This window comes from Oncorhynchus keta, chromosome 34 (genome assembly GCF_023373465.1).
Source record: "Oncorhynchus keta strain PuntledgeMale-10-30-2019 chromosome 34, Oket_V2, whole genome shotgun sequence".
In the NCBI taxonomy this organism is placed as follows: domain Eukaryota; kingdom Metazoa; phylum Chordata; class Actinopteri; order Salmoniformes; family Salmonidae; genus Oncorhynchus; species Oncorhynchus keta.
Genome location: NC_068454.1, coordinates 37,745,636 through 37,765,300, shown reverse-complemented (window position 1 = coordinate 37,765,300; position 19,665 = coordinate 37,745,636). Strand labels below are relative to the sequence as shown.

At 42.2% G+C, this 19,665-nt stretch overlaps 1 protein-coding gene across 6 annotated transcripts in view; it reads left to right on the top strand.

Annotated features, from left to right (window-relative positions):
- Positions 1 to 1,422: 1,422 nt before the first annotated feature.
- Positions 1,423 to 19,665, top strand: part of LOC118367067 (rap guanine nucleotide exchange factor 4-like) — a 49,352-nt gene continuing 31,109 nt past the window's right edge. The window contains exons 1-3 of one of the 6 annotated variants that reach the window (XM_052493797.1): positions 1,423 to 1,655; positions 2,249 to 2,374; positions 2,475 to 2,563. The gene's annotated coding sequence lies outside the window, so the exon portion shown is untranslated. The other 5 variants (XM_052493796.1, XM_052493798.1, XM_052493800.1 and 2 more) reach the window with 5 other exon arrangements.

Sequence of the window (19,665 nt, the reverse complement as noted above, 5' to 3'; positions counted from 1 at the left end):
CATTCTCAAATTCATAGACAGAGCTTCGGATGCAAGGACTGACCATCCATCATATAAAGATGATCATTTCAACCATGTTTTGATGCTATGGACTATACAGTGTTTGTTTACGAGCAAAAACTCCCAGGTCTGTATTGTTTTTGGAAACCTGTCAAATGTCCAGTTGTAATTCATAGCCAAAAAAGTATCCTATAAATATTTTGATTTTAGAAAACACCTGCCAAATATCAGTAGTTTACATCAAATGTCACAAGGAGATCGACCAGAACCAGTTTACAAACTGCTAAGGTCCCCACTGTTTGTGCATTCCGTGAAGTCTGTTGAGTGACTAGGGAGCACTACTGGGTAAATGATTTAGATGGAAATATCAGTCATTGAGTGTTGAATGATCGTACTATATTTATGACTGATACAGCAGGTCTCGCCACGATGGTCACTTGACCATGGGATCGTCCCTTTACGGATCAATATTTCCTACTACTACTGCACTACTCTTCATGCAGAAATACATTACTCATTTGATTCTTATAATCAAGTGAGATTTGTAAATGTAAGGGAATACCTCCTGGACTATGTGATGGAACAGCATTGTAAAGGTGAGGAACCTGTCAGGAAAGTAGAAAGGATATGTACTGCATCAGCTATTAGGTGATACAGGTGGGAGGACGTGGTGTTTCACTGTTGATTTGCTCTAGAGCTTTAAACTTGCCATTCTAGCTTTGCCCAAGGTAACAGGATGCAAAGCTACCTGTCTGAAAGGTTATTTCTAACACAGAGAGATAAGATGGGGGGCAGACATGGTTTTCCAGGCTCTCTGGCAGCTGCTCTGATTACCGAGCTGTGGATAAGGCTGCAGGGGACCGGAAGGAGAGAGGCCCCAGCGCGCCAGGGAAACCTCCTCAGTGGTCTCTCCATTCGGCACTTTCACCTCCATCTGAGAGAGTGCATTAGCCACACAACCGTGTGACTCGCTTGCCAGATGTGTTTACACAGTAAATGTCCCTTTGTCACTGTAGAGCGTACTAGGCACTTTAGTTGCTTTTGGTGTGGCTTATCGCCACCTGCAGGCAAACATGGCTCACCTTATGATGTAGATATTTGACATTTACAGCACAGACTTTTTGACTAGATTTTGGTTGTATAATTGTAAATTCCTCTGTCACTTTCCCCACCAAATGTAAGCGCAAATACAATGTGAATGGCTAAATATAGCATTTCATATTTCCTTGTTCTACTCTTGCATTAACGTAACAGGAAGAAAAATGCCAATACCAAATACCAAGACAGGTAGTCTCTCAAATATGTATTATGTGATAGATACCATGGTTGGCTAATAGGGTGCAGAATAAGCAGCCATAATATGTCATGATGAAAAGTTTTAACTCACGTGATACAATTTGGCGCTGTTTCGGAAGGGAATGACAGGAAATGGGAATAGCTGAATATGCAACCGTGTCCTCACATTTAGGAAGTATCTTTCTGACTCTGCTTCAGGCATCTTGTTACACTTGATCAGTACCGGGAAGTTATCTCAACGTCAGAGAGTAGAAAGTGTGTCAAGAATGTTTTTTTGCACACTTCACCCCCAGGCTATAGCTCGATGAAATATTCTGCTGCTTTTACTGTGGAAAGTGACTCCACAAAGTAATGTGACGGTAAGATAGTGGACCCTACAAGGTCTTGTCAGTGGGTGTGAAGCAGGAGTCAAGACAGAATCACGTGAAAAATAGTTGTAGTGATTTGCACGTGCAGAAGGTGTGCTGGATCCATTAATATTTACAAGACTTTGACGAACACTGACATTTTTATCTAAACTTTATTTAACTAGGCAAGTCACCAGCCCTCCTTAAATGAGCACCCTGAACAGGTTAAATGCCCAAACCCATCTGGGATATTCCAAAATGCACCTAAACAGGTAGGCCTATTTCATCAATTAACTGGAATTTCTCACTTAATAATGCATCCCTTTCACTGGTTTCAATATCAATGGCCAATACATAATACATTTGAACATATCAGGGCGTAAAATCACATTTAGCGATACAGATATAGGAAAATGCTTGAAAACGTTTGCAACATGATCAAACATCAGCAGACATTTGCAATTGTTTTTTTTACACTAAACGAGAGGATATGAACGGAGTGGAATGTTTAAGGTGACAGGTGATCGCGTCATACAGGGTAATTTTCCTAATTCTCTAATGTTGTGCTGAATAACTGACTGATAGGATATTTCCTCTCGGTTCAGACCTGCTGAGCGCTCTGGGGAAGATGTGGACATCATACTGGCCAGGCTGAAATGTGTGAAGGTCTTTGAGCGGTTCCACCCTAGCCTCCTACAACAGATATGCCTGTGTGGAGAGAGGCGTCACATGTAAGTCTTGCAATTATGTTCAAAGACCAGTATGTTAGCAAGACTCTTACTCTGTGCATATCTAAAAATATGTTCCCACATCATGTATTTTCTTCTCTAGTATATCGTCAAGGAGATATTGGTACCAGCTGGTATGCTGTCTTCTTTGGCTCACTTAATGTCAAATTGTCAGAGACAGCAAATCATCAGGTAAGAACGGTTGACTATTCCTGTAATTATACCCCTTTTAATGAAAAGCAATAGTATTTATTGAGTAGATGCCATAAACAGTCGATGGCGTAAAAGATTGCAAGTGAACAAGATTGCAAAACGAAATGGCATATTAAAACCACTTCCCTGACTTACTGTGAATTACTTTTCTTTACAATTTAAATCACTCGCCCCTGTATCCAATCGATTCGTTGGTTCCAAAAATGAATTGTACTATAGCTAATGTTCATATTTTTGTCATACAATCGTTAAATACCAAATAAGATAGGCATATCAGAGGTGTGTCCACTTTCCTGCAAAAAAAATAGTAATTGGTATTCCTTATGTATTGCCTGAGATGGGTGAAAATCATTCCAATAATCCTACCTTTAGTTCTATTAGTCTCCTCTCACATCAAAAAGGATGAACTGCTCTGTAGCATGTGCATGAGGAGATCAAGATGCACATTAACCCTGGAGCTCATCTGAAGAGTCAACTAGAAAGGACACTCTACTTCACAATGATTTATATCTGAAATTGCTAACCTTGGGAACACCAGGCGTCTTTTCCTATCATTACCAGTGACCTGTATGTCCAAGTCTGCCTGGCCCTGTGTTGATTGGAGTGATTTTAGAAGCCCTTTGTCTAATGCAAGTGTTCAGTGCTGCTAGATTGCGCCCCACCGTTGGGCGTGATCTGATCACTGCCCGTACCTAGCACTTTGAGTGCCCATTTTAAAAGGGAATAAACACATTTGATTAGCGTGGTCCTTCCTACTCCCCCCGTCGTCCTCGTCTCCTATTGAAAACAATGAGGAACCATCCAAGAAGAGATGCTTTTGGTGTCTCTTGTAGGATGCGGTTACGATTTGCACTCTGGGGATTGGGACAGCATTTTGGGAGTCGATCCTGGATAACACCCCTCGGCACGCCACCATTGTTACCCGGGGATTTAGTGAACTCCTCCGCATTGACCAGAGGGAGTTCAAGTCTCTGTGGGAGGAAAGCACCTCTGCAGTACTCCTCACTATTGTGGATTCACGCTTTCATTTCACCATCCAGTATGACTTACCTAGATAGTAGCTGTAGTTAAGTATCAGGGGACTGATAATACCCACGCTGGAAATAATGAGGCTTTGTGGGGGTTCTATATTCTGGGATTTTCTTTGATCTCTGCAAAAGTGAGCATGCAGAATTGTTGGTAAGTTGTTTACCCTTTGAGGTGTGTCTCTGAGGCATTGGTTTTGACTTGTGTTTATACACTGTATAGATCATGTGAGCAGCACATGAATTCTTAAAGTAGACCACAAGAAATAGCCTTTTTGTAAAAAATATATTTTAATTGGGATAGTATTTCTTTAGCGGTAGTTCAGTGAAGCATCTGTTTAGAGTTTCATTAGACTTTTTGACCACTAGGGGGAGGTGCAGTGTTATAGAGATTCAGTGCACTTCTTCATGTTGTGTGGATACATTTACAATTGTGGTTAGATCGCTCGTTTCATCATTTAAGTCAACATTTGGAGCCATTCTCCTCTCCAATTAGTCTAGGAAAAATAGTGCCCCTGCGAAGATTCTTTGCCATATGTGTGAAACATTGTTCCTTGTACTCTGGGCATAATAATTCCATGGGAAATAATTTTTTTGAAGAGCAGTAATGATATCTGAATGTCTCCGCAGCAGGTTAGACAGCTATATCCCTTGCCACTGTGTCCCTTCCTGCTCCACTGAGCTCCCTTCCCCCCCACCCACCTCCAACCCACCCCAGCAGTACAGGAAGGTACTAAGGACTGAGTTGGCCGGGATGGAGGTGCCACACTGTCCAGAGGCCCCTGTCTGTCCTGGTGGATCCACTACACTAGCTTCCTGAGTGAGAGAGCTGGTTTCCTCTGAGAGCAGAGGGCAGGTAGGGGGGCTGTTAGTGTTAAAACTATGGACTGTATGTCACTCGCTGGTCCTCCTCACTTGAACTGGAATCTGAGCCTTGTCTGGATGTAGTCTACTGTGTTTAGGCTGTGGACAACCACATGGAAATACTACTATCTCTATCCAGAGAATAAGCTCTTCTGAAAGGTTGGTCTGAGGTGAGCCTACCGAAAAAGGCTTTTAACTGCCAGGCAGGAACATCATCATTGTACATTTGCTCATGCTTCACTGATGTGGCATGTTTTTGTTCTGTCTTCAGATAATATTTAATACCCACGGTTGCAGTTAGCTTTTTAGAGCAGGGATAAAAGGAGTACTGAGTGATATAATGACCGTCGATAAAGCTTTCTGTTTGATTTAAAGATGGTTTCAGCTCAGGACTTTGGATGACTATGTCGTTATGTTCCGGGCTGTTCGTTTCAAACTATTTCCGCTTTACAATGATATCTACGTATGAATCTACTTGTTTGATGAGTTCAAACTCTTCAAATGGGAAGGGAGCTTGTGATGGTGAAACAACAGCTTGTCTCGGCATACAGCAATTTTGGCTGTTATCAAATCTGATTGGTCACATGCACATATTTAGCTGACTCTATTGCAGGTATAGCGAATTGTTTGTGTTCCTAGCTCCAACAGTACAGTAGTATCTAACAATACACACACATCTAAAAGTAAAAGAATGGAATTAAGATATATAAATATTAGGACGAGCAATATCGGACATTCTTTATGAACATTCTTTAGTGTCTAGAGATGTCTGCATCTCCCCCGCTATGATGTTAATGTTTTGTGTTTCATTGACTTTTTCCTATTACTAAAGCAGCCTAGTCATTGGAGGTAGCAGCTCACAGCTCCGTGCTTAAAGAGATTATCTGGTACTTTTGTATACCTTTGAGCCAGTAATTCTGAAAGTAGTACTCATGAGCCAAAAGTGGTCCCCTAAAATTGCGTACTGTGTCGCGTGCAGATATGTGCCCCACGTCATTCCCCCCTCTCGCTCTCTCTCTTTCGCGCTCTCTCTCTCGTCCACTGAGCTGTTGGGCCCGGCCCTGCAACCTCATTGGATAACGCTGGGAGGCTTCTTGCTCGGGAAAATGGCGTGGCACAGCTTCAAGAAAACCATTTTGTGGCTACTTGAGGTAAGACGGTAATTCTGCTAATAGATTAATCATGTATGATCTACACATTGACACATCAAGTCTGAAGCTGGAGGTTTGAAAATACTTTCTTCGTCACCAAAGTACCAGAGCATGTCTTTAATTGCTGTAAATAGTGTTCAGTGATAGCAATCTCCTTTGCTCCAGCCAATGCCAATGACAGACCTTGGGTTCAGCAAAACATCACTCCATCATGACTTTGTTGCTTGACATGCTGAGTTAGCGATGTCAGACAAGCTGGGAATGACTGAACGGCAATCAAAAGTGAACCCTGTGAGCTTTCCCGTTGGCAAGCTTTAAATGAATTATGCTGTCAGCGTGTCTGTGGTGTGGGCCTATACGACTTTGGGTCCTATACTGTATGCTGTCACTCAGCATTTTGCTCACGTGCACAGAACATAGATTGAAAACAGATTGAGTTCATCCCTTTCAGTTCTTTTGAGAATCTCCTATGTGTCAAGGTGCTAGACACATCTTGTTATAGGAATATTCAGCCCTGCTTGTGCTTTCCTGTGGAGCCTCGGTTTGAGACGGTCTAGGGGTGGCCATTTATTTCTGTCTGCCTTACCGCAATTCAGAAAGTACTCCTGATATCCTGTTACTAGCAGCACATGTCTTTATAAATTCTTCATTTTCTTAGTTGTTTGATATCCTGCCTGTTTACGATATCTCTTGTACTGTGCTGTAATTGATTGTATAAATGCAGACTAACTACCAGAGGCATAGACAACCTGACTTGACATTGTGTGTGTTTTTTTGTGATTGAGTCAAACACAAAGCTCATTAAAAGGCAAATGGTCTCCCTCGGGCAATGACTTAAAAATGGTTGAACAGCGTATTAGCTGTAATTACATTATTTGTCTGAAGAAACAAAGAGTAGTAGTTCGAGGAGGAGGGAGGGAGGGAGGGTGCTGACCGGAGTTGTCCTAACCCAAGGTCCATCCCCTGAGGAACAAGATGCTTAGGGTAAGGGAGGGCCTTTGACACGCATGAACACAAACACACACACACACACAAAACTCCACCCACACATCTGAGATCTCTCTCCCTGCAGAAACCCTTGGCCTCAACACCGCTACAGGCTGAGAACAACACAGCCTGAATAAACTGCTGGGTATTATTTATTAATGGCTGCCAAGTATTCAGAACACACTTCTCATCCAGTCTCTGAATTCAAAACATCACAAAAAAAGTCCAGACGGTACGTGGATATTCGCTTCAAATACTTTATATTCAAGTATTTCTACTGATGGCCTTTGCTCCCCATTTGAACATCTTGCTCCGTCAATCTTCTTCAAAAGCGCTGCATCCGTTCACGCTGAGGCGAATGGGACACAAACCATTTGTGATTATGGTTTGATATACTGTCCCGCTCAGCTTGACACTGAAGGTGGTGGCAGTCACAGAAATGTTGCTTTCAACAACAACGTCAACTGTCACTGCTATCAGGCATGGCTCCCGCTCTGCACATCCGAGTCTGGCTTATGTTATTGGGAGAGGCAGGCATGTGCTTGTTTATTTAACAGATCAGACATGGGCTGTGCTCTGCACACACAGGAACACTTGCTGAGGCCCCAATTTACCCAAAACTTTGTTCTCTGCTTCCGTCGGTCATCGAGAATGAAACAACACAATTGTGATTTGTGCTTTGCTTTCTTGCACGATCTGGATCAGTAGCCTCTAGCCAGCAGATCCCTGTCTCTGTTCCATTCGCTTGTGGTGAACATAGGATTCACTTTCATACCCAGGATTTTATCGTAGCCCACTTTTCTGCGATATTATACGCTGTACATCTGTGCTGTAGTGGATCGACAGTGTTCAAAGGCATGCCTAGTTAGCGTTTGTGCATGACAGGCAAGCCCATGCAGTGTTGAGGTGCGGCTCTGTTGGAGGCAGGACAGTGGGTGGGTGGTGGGCGACCACTTTAAGCTCACTGGCTTTGGTTGCTGACCTGTAAAGTGTGGTGTCATCCACATACATAGGCAGTGTAAGACCAGTGGCAAGTGTGTGTGTGTGTGTGTGTTACTACATCTAAATGCCAGCAGACCCAATTCCCTCCCAGAGAACAGTGAATCTATATACACAAGTAAAGAGCACTGAGTTCATTGTATCAACAACACTTCTGTTTATCTCCTTGTCCGTTCTCGCAGCCGTTGCATAAACGTTAGAACAATGGTTTTTCAACCTGGAAGAGAATCAGCTTTTCATGGCTGATTTTAATTCAATCAGATGGAACCATAAGTGATCAAAGGGATTACGTCATCTGTATATTCACCATCAGATGTACTCACTCACTCACTCACTCACTCACTCACTCACTCACTCACTCACTCACTCACTCACTCACTCACTCACTCACTCACTCACTCACTCACTCACAGAGAAGAATTGCTAGTGTACTAAAACAATTTAGACAGGCCAGGCTTGGGGGTCACCGGTCAAAGTGTGAATTTTGGCCCATTGAAAACCAAAAACAAGTTGTGATTTACAATTATGATTATATATGTCATCTTTCTCCAATAAATTCATGATTCTTCTGTTTCCCCAAAGCAGCCGTGACAGACCTGACCTCAGAGGCTGGATATGAGGTGTCCACATTTACCAGAGCTTCTCCACTAACACACATCCATCTGCACCTGCTCATCTCCTTGCCTCTCCCCCTGTTTCACTCCCAAACCAACTGACAGAGGGGCCCTTTCACACAGACACCTCTCTCCAATTTCACTGTCTCTCTTTTATCTGATTCAGGGTTAACTTGGCTGCAGTTGAGCAGTTATGCAACACTGGCAATACTGTTCACAACCTGGGGCTATGGTCTGTTCTCCCTGTCACACCAATAAATTGACATTCTTTATTACTACCTCACTGCAGTAGTGGGGGTAGTTCCCTCTATGGCACGGAGTGAAGCTGGCCCTTCTCCATTGTCGTCCAATTATTACTTTATTCTTTGATACATTTTTTGCAGTGGTCAGCCCTCCGATACTAACATATTTACAACCTGGGTAAATCTAACCTTCCATACGTATTTTCCCATTGTAGAAGTGCTGAAAACACCTGAATGCCAAAACATTCAAGGTGCTCAAAATGTGACCCGTTTTGCATACCCTACCATAACATGAAACGTCCATGTCTTCATCACTGGAAAAGAGAAACGGTTGAGATCCAAGTCATTTTAAAAGCTTATAAACACGTTGTGTCTCAACCGATTGGTGGGCGGAAAACACGAAAAAAAGTGTGTGTAAAATACGGTCTGAGCTAGAAAACATGCGAACACGAACAAAAATCGGCGTGCACATGTTTTTAGATAATTGACTTTTAAAGTCGCAACCAGCAGTTGAAACAATAACAAAGTGTACTCCCCATGCCTGTTTCAGTAAAAAAGCTGAAGCGATGGGGCTGGAGATATGTAACCACTCTCAAATTCATGGACAGAGCTCACTCAAAATGAGTGTTTTTAAGCATGTTTTTTTAAGCTAAAATAGTTTGTTTACCCCGTACTTTGTTTATAAACGGAGTGAAACGAGCTTATATTTTGGGTTCTGATGGGGTACGACAGTTGAACTAAGCTCATGAGGCATTTATAAGTGAAGTTCTTCATGAATCAATGGGTACATTTTAAATGGATGAAGCAACTGCAGATTGACCCTTTTTTTTTTTAAAGGGACAACAAAATCTGAATTATTCTAAAATAGTTTGACAACCCTGTTTGTAAGCTTTTAAATATAATCAAATGGAACCATTTCTCTTTCCCAGTAATGAAGACATGGATGTCTCATGGTATAGTAGGGTATGCAAAACAGGTCACCTTTTTGAGCACCTTTATCTCTTGAATGTTCTGGCCTTCATGTCCATAAAGTCACTTTCTGAACACTCCTTCCATGGGCAAACATGTCTGGAACGTTTTGTTTAAGGGAAAAAGGATGCAGTGTCAAAACAGTGATTGTAACAATGTTGTCAAAAACACGTATTTCTCTGTTTGGCTACAAGGCCAGAGTTCAAACGCTGTAGGCCTGTGTGGCTCTAACCAGTTGGAAGGTCAAAGATCCTATCTGACCACTGTCGTTGATGTAATGAAGAGAGGCTAAGTAATAGAAGCCGGAGTACTGAATGTACGGAACCTTTTAGGGTCAGAACTCACTAAATAAAGGAGAAAGTATTCCGGGCATCAAAAAGGACGTTTGTTGTATGGCTCCTTGTCGCCCCCGGAGAATCGGAGGCCAATAGCGAATGCTGAGTCCAAAAAGCTATTACTCCAGTTGGCTTTCTGCTTTGTTCTGGATGTAATGTCACGTAATACCTTGCTGTAGGCCCAGTGTGCCTGGCCAATACAAGACTGTCAGATTAATTTCCTTCCAACTGTAGGTATGAACATGCAATTTTGAATAATTCATTTCATGAATGCCCTGCTTGGGAGATGGCGACATGGGTGCTGTTGAAGGTGTAACACTGAAGGGTAGGCAACTGCATGGAAGATGACACAAATGGTTGGCATCCCTTTTGTACAACTATGCTGAGTGTTCTCCCAAACCGTTGTTCCAGTATTAACTTTGTATTATTATCAAGACAGGGGAGCACTTAAAATACATATCTGTGTTCTGTGTAAACACAACTTAATGATATAACTAATAGTGCAAAGCCCCCCTATGTCCCTGCCTTTTGGGACCACATGAGCAAGTTCCAACTGTTTCTGCGCTGCGTGTAGTGTCTCTGTGTGCCGCTGCAACGGAGAGAGCGTCCGATTGGAGGGGTGGAGTGATCGCCTAGCAACTGCTGCATGGGGGGAAATCAGCTGGCTGGGAGGCAGGGACTCTACTGGGCACAGGCAGGCTGGGTTCAACTCACTCTGCTCTGAGAGAGGGATGGAGGCTGGGGCACCAGGACTGGACCACACTGACAACCGGGGGATGTGAGGGAATTCAGACCAGTTTCTGACGCGGGGGACTTTAGGTGGATTCTACTACTGGGACTGTAGACTCATCTCATGAAGATAACTAGACTGGGAACACGTGTAGGTGAGTCTTGCTTTATCAAACCTTTTGTGTGATGCTAATGTGGAGTTTAGAAATGGGATAAACTTCTAGGCAATTGAATACAGTTTTCATAAATTACACATTTTGACTGTGTCTTTTGACTTCTACAGAAACCTATCACAAGGGGTTTAGAAATGGGATACACTTTTAGACAATTAATACATTATAATAAATTGCACATTTTGAATGTGTCTCTTGACTTCTACAGAAACCCATCACAAGGATAAGCGTGCCTAACTTATAACTATAGTTATAACTTTAAACTAGAATGTTTTTGGAAAAGTTTGCATGAAACGTCTCTGTTTGCTGAGAGCCTTAAGCTGCTTCCCCAAATAGTTTTCCAAGCAGCCTGTAGTCTGCCAGACAGTGGAGGGTATTGACTAGTTAAGGAAATGTCTTGAGAGCAGGCAGCAGTTTGTGTGATGTATGTTCTGTCATCTGGGATGAATTATTCAACATATAACATCCATGCATAATGATGCTCAGAGTGCAAAATGTGCAGAGGAGGAGCGAAAACATGAGCTGTGAATTTAGTCATGTGACAAGTTGTTATATTTTCATATTTCTCGACTTTGATTTTAAAATCCGGTATTACTGTAGATCCATGCCATACATATGATCACTGGTATATGTTCAATGCATGTCAGCATTATTTTAGAAATGTTACTGTATGTTTTTGACAAATGGATAATGTTATTTTAGAAGTGTTTTAGTATATTTGAAACGTGCATTTGTAAAAATTAGTAACATAGAGAAGCCACAATGGTTGGAGAGGTGGAGCAGAGCGTGTGTGTGTGTCAGAGTGGTTGAGGCAAATCAGATAGTAGCTGCCCTGACCCCCCCTCCCCCCACAGAGAGAAAGAGAATAGACACCGCTGTCATTGCGTTGGTAAAGCCTCGGTTTGTATGATGGGATAAGTGATGTTTAGGATGAGTCTCAGAGGAATAGTTTCACTCCTGTTATTATGAGTGTATTATTATATAGATATGGGGTGTTTTGGGCCTGTGTTTATACTTGGGTCTTTATTTAATTGCATAGAAGAGAGTTTGGCACTATGATACAGTAGTAGCTTTTATTTGTGTAATCCGGGTTTGTGCATTGGATTCACTCCACCACAGTAATTCACGATTCTTCTTTCAGATTCAAATCCCAGGTAACTTCCTGATCTGGTCCTAACATGTCCTCCAGTTCAGAGAACAGAACACCAAAGAATCCCTGTGTATGCTTTTAAATCCTTCCATTAACTCCAAGGAAATCCCCTCTAACAATGCTTCTTATCACAACCTCCTAAGCTCGCTGCTATGACGCGATCACAAACTGTTTCATTATCTGGTAAGAGTAATATCAGTTAAAAAGTGAAGCGTTTGACTTAAGCCATTGTTTTGGCTGTTGCCTAGTTGTAAAACTGTCTCCAAGGACTTCTTGACAGGGATTATCTCCATAGACTGCCTTTACTTTGAACGGTGACTACCAATCCTGTCGACTCTGCTTTGTTGGGGGGGTGAAGGCATCATGGACTGTGAACCTTATATGTTAACCCAATAGGAAACGTTTTATTTTTTATTTACATTTGGCTATAGATAATTCAAACAAATGACCCTTTTAATGTGAAAACAAGTTCTGAACTACCTGCTGATGTTTGCACCAGTGTAACACTGTGGGATGGATAGTTTTAGCATGTAGTCCTACATCTCCTCCATCTGATTTAGCCTCGTTACTACTTCTAACGGACAAGGGGGCAGGCAACCTCTCAGTGAAGTGATACAGTAGGGCCGGCTAGGTAATCTGACATGGTGATTTAGGACACTTCCTTTGATGCTGTGTTAGGTGTGTCAGGCAGGCCATCAATGAAGCTCTGTTGACCTGTCATATCACATTGCGTAAAATCTCTGTACACACACGGTTTGACGGTTGTCTTGTTGTGTAGTGCCTCCCATTTTCATACGAGTAAAATTGATATCTATCTGGTGTGACTGAATGAGACTAAACAGAATAAAATCATTTTGAAAGGTGCATAACTTCCCACGTAATCGTTCAGCTGTTATGACATATTGAAATGCTGTTTTCTTGAGCAGCCACGCCCTTTGTGACCGCTTTACCTGCAACAGATGCTACAGAGCTTCGACCATCGTTGTTTTTCGAAACCCTGATCACTACAGTTTACTGGTGTGTGTAAAAATGAAACGATACTATACTGGTGTGTGTAAAAATGAAACGATTACTACACATGTAGTCGTGTGAGAGTTGAAAGTGCTCATTGTAATTACAGTGCTGAATCTCTGCTAATGGGATTTGGGCTAACTAATAAACTCGTCAAAAAAAAAGAAACGTCCCTTTTTCAGGATCCGGTCTTTCAAAGATAATTCGTAAAAATCCAAATAACTTCACAGGTGTTCATTGTAAAGGTTTTGAACACTATTTCCCATGCTTGTTCAATGAACCATTAACAATTAATGAACATGCACCTGTGGAACGGTCGTTAAGACACTAACAGCTTACAGAAGGTAGGCAATTAAGGTCACGGTTATGAACACTTAGGACACTAAAGAGGCCTTTCTACGGACTCTGAAAAACACCAAAACTAAGATGCCCAGGGTCCCTGCTCATCTGCATTAACGTGCCTTAGGCATGCTGCAAGGAGGCATGAGGTCTGCAGATGTGGCCAATTGCAATGTCCGTACTGTGAGATGCCTAAGACAGCGTTACAGGGAGACAGGATGGACAGCGTATCGTCCTTGCAGGGGCAGACCTATGTGTAACAACACCTGCACAGGATCGGTACATCCGAACATCATACCTGCGGGACAGGTTGGTGAACTGCCCGAGTTCAACCAAGGAATGCACAATCCCTCCATCAGTGTTCAGTCTGTCTGAAATGGACTGAGAGAGGCTGGACTGAGGGCTTGTAGGCCTGTTGTAAGGCAGGTCCTCACCAGACATCATCAACAACGTTGCCTATGGGCACAAACCCACCGTTGCTGGACCAGACAGGACTGGCAAAAAGTGCTCTTCAATGACGAGTTGCAGTTTTGTCTCACCAGGGGTGATGGTCAGATTTGCGTTTATCGTCGAAGGAATGAGCATTACACAGAGGCCTGTACTCTGGAGCAGGATCGATTTGGAGGTGGAGGGTCCGTCATGGTCTGGGGAGGTGTGTCACGGCATCATCGGACTCATCGGACTGAGCTTGTTGTCATTGCAGGCAATCTCAGCACTGTGCGTTACAACAACGTCGCCCATGGGCACAAACCCACCGTCGCTGGACCAGACGGGACTGGCAAAAAGTGCTCTTCACCTACAAGTCACAGTTTTGTCTCACTAGGGGTGATGGTCGGATTCACGTTTACCGTCTAATCTCAACGCTGTGCGTTACAGGGAAGACATCCTCCCTCATGCGGTACCTTTCCTGCAGGCTCATCCTGACATAACCCTCCAGCATGACAGCATGACAATGCCACCAGCCATACTGCTCATTCTGTGTGTGATTTCCTGCAAGACAAGAATGTCAGTGTTCTGCCATGGCAAGCGAAGAGCCGGGATCTCAATCCCATTGAGCACGTCTGGGACCTGTTGGATCAGAGGGTGAGGGCTCCCCCCCAGAAATGTCCGGGAATTAGCAGGTGCCTTGGTGGAAGGGTGGGGTAACATCTCACAGCAAGAACTGGCAAATCTAGTGCAGTCCATGAGGAGGAGATGCACTGCAGTACTTAATGCAGCTGGTGGCCACACCAGACACTGACTGTTACTTTTAATTTTGACCCCCCCCCTTTGTTCAGGGACACATTATTCCATTTCTGTGGAACATGTTCAGTTTATGTCTCAGTTGTTGAATCTTATGTTCATACAAATATTTATACATGTTAAGTTTGCTGAAAATAAACGCGGTTCACAGCGAGAGGACCTTTTTTGCTGAGTTTAGAATGAAGGGGTTCACGTGTCAAGAAAGTAGGGAAATAGACGAGTCGATTGCATTGTTGAGAACAGTCTATTTTTCAGTTGTCCCACAACTCTGTACTATTGTAAGATTGGCTGAGATAAATATCTATCTGTCTTCGTCAGCTGATTAATTCATTTTCACAGATGAAGAACAATCAAATATACATTATATTTGATGTAATATCTATATCAAATGTTTCATTCGAGCATGTTTCGGATAGACTATAATACGGCTGTCCTGGCAAAAGGAATCATTGATAATGTATGATTGTTCCTCATCTGTATAGCTAGCGGCTTCCTATAGAAGCGAGTGCAGAGTACAGTAGGTCACAGGGGGGAGACTGTAGCTTTGTGAAAATGGAGTGTTTGCTGACACTCCTGCCATCAGCACTAATCACCATCTAAAACAACACCCCACCCTCCGTCTCTCCACACCCCACCCTCTCTCCTTCAGACAGCCAGTCCCTCAGGGGAGAGACTTATTGGTTCAGTAGGGTCATTTAAGTGTTGGAGGCGTCTCCTGTGCACTGAATGCAGTTTAAGTGCTACTCTCAAGCCCAAGCCCTTTAATTGTCAACAAAGAACGGTGGGCATGTTTACAGTAACTGATCCTGAAGGCTTATTTCTGTGGCACTAATGTTCATTGAATAATTAACTGAAAAAGCATGCTGTTATATAGATTGTTCCACGAAATGAGTGCCTTTTGCATCCCTTTAATATTTTAAGTAGAAATTGTGCAAAAATATAGAATTTTAAAAGCCTGTTCTATTAAATGAAGTGCCCTTTAATATAAACCACATGGACAATTCTATAAATCAGATTTTTAATATGAACAAAGTCTTGCTAAAATGCAAAAAGTCCGCCTTTTGACATGTCCCTCTAAGCATCCTTTGTGACTTCTTCTTAGGAATATTTTAATCTACTAACGCCAGCATTTCTCCACGTTTTCACCATTATAAAGCCCTAGTTATTGTGTTGCTTTTGACAGTCATTTCTGAAGAGTATTATTTATTTAATGTGATTGGTGACGAGTTTTAAGAGAGAACAATAACCTGTCCCTTATTTTTTAAGGTCGACCCTGTTACATGAACCTAACTTTTTTTTCAAAATAAACATTGAACATCTGATAAATATCACAGTGTAAAAGCAGGTGAGCTGGTTCTACTCATTTTGACAATTTTCTAGTGTTTTGTGCTGGAAAACAGAGCGAGTAACACGTCAACCCTGTTACCCATAGATAAGCTAGAAATGTACATTTAAAAAATTGTTGTGAAGCTTGCATTCAATTACCCCTCTTTATGACAATGTTTTTTTTTAAATTACGTTTTTACACTAAATCAAAAGGCACCCACTTGCTGGAATGGCTTTTTCAGACACATGTGATGATTAAGGTCAGTTCTAAGATTGAATACACGCCGATACAGTATATAGTCTCATGGTTTATGATACCATTTTTGCTCATATTTCAGCAACATGCAGAGAGCACAGAGTCAATTAGCGTTTTGGACTACATTAAGGGGAAATGCTTCTAAAAATCAGAGGTCATTGAGCCATTTTCAAAAGGCTTCTTAATTGAGCGAAAAAGCTGTTTGCCTCTTATGGGATCTTAAAGTGATTAGCTGTGGGTATAATTCAATTTAGAATTTGACCTCTGGGCGTAAACTGCCATCCGGTAACAAATGACTCTGTAGATTGGGCTTTCATTAGGTCTGTAGTGACCAAAATATTTTTTTTTAAAGGGGATGTCAGGCAGCAGCTATGTTGCTAAATGCTAAAACCAGCTTCTACGGAGTCCCACCCTTCATTTAGGCTCTTAGCCCATTGTATTATGCTTGTTTTTGGAAGCCCTTCAGCACATGCTGGTATAGGGTATTGATTTAACAGCAATCCATTTCAGGGATTTTGACGTGTTTGATTGATCACAATGGTTTTGTGAAGTGCATTCTTGAGTAAGTAACTAGCCAATCCAGTTAATATTAGTGAAATTGCATAAAGTGTCGATTTAAAGGACCCTCTTCTTGATTTGTTGTTGTTGTGCAGCTAAGGTCTAGTAAGGCACAGTACCAGCCTATAAAAGGTTAGCAGAAAGATGATACATTCTGGTTGTTATATTTCTACCAGACAAGCATAACTCTACTACACTCTCCTTGATATGGGAAGCTCTTCACATAGAATTACACATGCACATGGTTTTGTGCATGTTTGGATTATTGAAGTGATATTCCTGTTAATGTGCCCTTTGACCCCTGTAGGCCCGTATTGCGTTGTCATGAGCTAGGAAACGGCATTTACGTTGGCATGGGTATAATGTTTGTTTACGTAATAGCCATGCTGCAAGGCACAGCTGCAGTATAAGCCACTTATGGCCTTATTGTCATGCTCTATTCCTCAGAGGATCGCTCTCTACATGTAGGCTGAGTGCACTAACGCTCACAGACTGATATGGGTCGAGGCGATGCCCAGTAGTAGGAGTCTGGGGAGCGTATAGAGGAGAGGCCTAATCTACAGTGCACTAGAAAACCACAGGAACCCAGCTGCTCCTGTGCTCTGATGGGAGGGACTACACACTGGATATTAATGCAGTGTAAAGAGATCCAGACACATTTTCAGCGGTTTGGATGCTTCCCTCTCGTGTGTGTGTGTGCCCTTACAAAAAAAACACATGTCAAATTTGCACTTTTACATGTGAAATAGCTGTTTTCACACCTTGAGCTTAAATTTGACATGTGAAACCATAATTTAACATGTATTCAATTTAGAGTTCACATGTTAACACCACCTTTTCATATGTGAGGGGGGAAAAAAAAAACATTTTTTTCACCTCACTTGAGGTTGAGGTTGCATGTGTAATTTGCGGGTTCACATGTTAAAATTGGATATGCACGTTCACATGTAAAAATCAATCACAATCAGTGACAATCTAAATTGCAGTTTCACATGTAAGAAACATTCGCATGTGAAAATTGAACCTTCACAGATGGAATTGCAAGTTCACATGTGGTGGTGAAAGTGTTTTTCTCCTGACATGTGTGAAGGTGGTGTCAACATGTTCATGATTTTGCTAACCTTTGGACAAAATAAAAACAGCAAATTATGAATTTGTGATTATTCACATGAAATCCTGCAATACATGTTTTTTTTGTTTAATTTATTCCCATTAAAATGTGAAAATGCACATGTGAAAGTGTAGCGGATATGAGTCGGCCATGGTTGCTCATGGTCACGTGATGAGGTAGTCCTGCTTGCTGCTTCAACATTTGTGTTTGCCCTCTTGGTCGAATGATCCAGACGTTGGCTTCTCCCATAGGAATCCCGGGTTCTAATCCCGGCAGTTACAAAAGCACACATGTAAAACTTATAATATCACATGGGAAACCCCATGTGTCTGAGTCATGTGAAAATGTGAATCTTCACGCATGTCTAAAAACCACATGTTGTTTTTTTCCCCACGTGACATTTTTCCAAATATATCTGTTCATGAATTTATTTGCAAATTATGGTGGAAAATAAGTATTTGGTCACCTACAAACAAGCAAGATTTCTGGCTCTCACAGACCTGTAACTTCTCATTTAAGAGGCTCCTCTGTCCTCCACTCGTTACCTGTATTAATGGCACCTGTTTGAACTTGTTATCAGTATAAAAGACACCTGTCCACAACCTCAAACAGTCACACTCCAAACTCCACTATGGCCAAGACCAAAGAGCTGTCAAAGGACACCAGAAACCAAATTGTAGACCTGCACCAGGCTGGGAAGACTGAATCTGCAATAGGTAAGCAGCTTGGTTTGAAGAAATCAACTGTTGGGAGCAATTATTAGGAAATGGAAGACATACAAGACCACTGATAATCTCCTCGATCTAGGGCTCCACGTAAGATCTCACCCCGTGGGGTCAAAATGATCACAAGAACCGTGAGCAAAAAATCCCAGAACCACACGGGGGAATAGTGAATGACCTGCAGAGAGCTGGGACCAAAGTAACAAAGCCTACCATCAGTAACACTACGCCGCCAGGGATTCAAATCCTGCAGTGCCAGATGTGTCCCCCTTGCTTAAGCCAGTACATGTCCAGGCCCGTCTGAAGTTTGCTAGAGAGCATTTGGATGATCCAGAAGAAGTTTGGGAGAATGTCATATGATCAGATGAAACCAAAATATAACTTTTTTGTAAAAACTCAACTCGTTGTGTTTGGAGGACAAAGAATGCAGAGTTGCATCCAAAGAACACCATACCTACTGTGAAGCATGGGGGTGGAAACATCATGTTTTGGGCCTGTTTTTCTGCAAAGGGACCAGGATGACTGATCCCTGTAAAGGAAAGAATGAATGGGGCCATGTATCAGATTTTGAGTGAAAACCTCCTTCCATCAGCAAGGGCATTGAAGAGGAAACGTGGCTGGGTCTTTCAGCATGACAATGATCCCAAACACACCGCCCGGGCAACGAAGGAACGCTTCTTAAGAAGCATTTCATGGTCCTGGAGTGGCCTAGCCAGTCTCCAGATCTCAACACCATAGAAAATCTTTGGAGGGAGTTGAAAGTCCGTGTTGCCCAGCAACAGCCCCAAAACATCACTGCTCTAGAGGAGATCTGCATGGAGGAATGGGCCAAAATACCAGCAACACTGTATGAAAACCTTGTTTTCCTCTTTTTGACCTCTCATTGCCAACACAGGGTATATAACACAGTATTGAGAAACGTTTGTTATTGACCAAATACTTATTTTCCACCATAATTTACAAATAAATTCATTTAAAAATCCTACAATGTGATTTTCTGGAAAATACATTCTCATTTTGTCTGTCATAGTTGAAGTGTACCTATGATGAAAATTACAGGCCTCATCTTTTTAAGTGGGAGAATTTGCGCAATTGGTGGCTGACTAAATACTTTTTTGCCCCACTGTATATGTAAGGGTGTGTTTTGATTGATTCTTGGTATAATCTGTTGTAAATCCTTTTAATCTGTATAGACTACATATTAAGGGTATTTGATCAACTCTTGCCACACTGACTGAATCTACTCATCTCCAATGATGCCATCATTAGTAAAATATG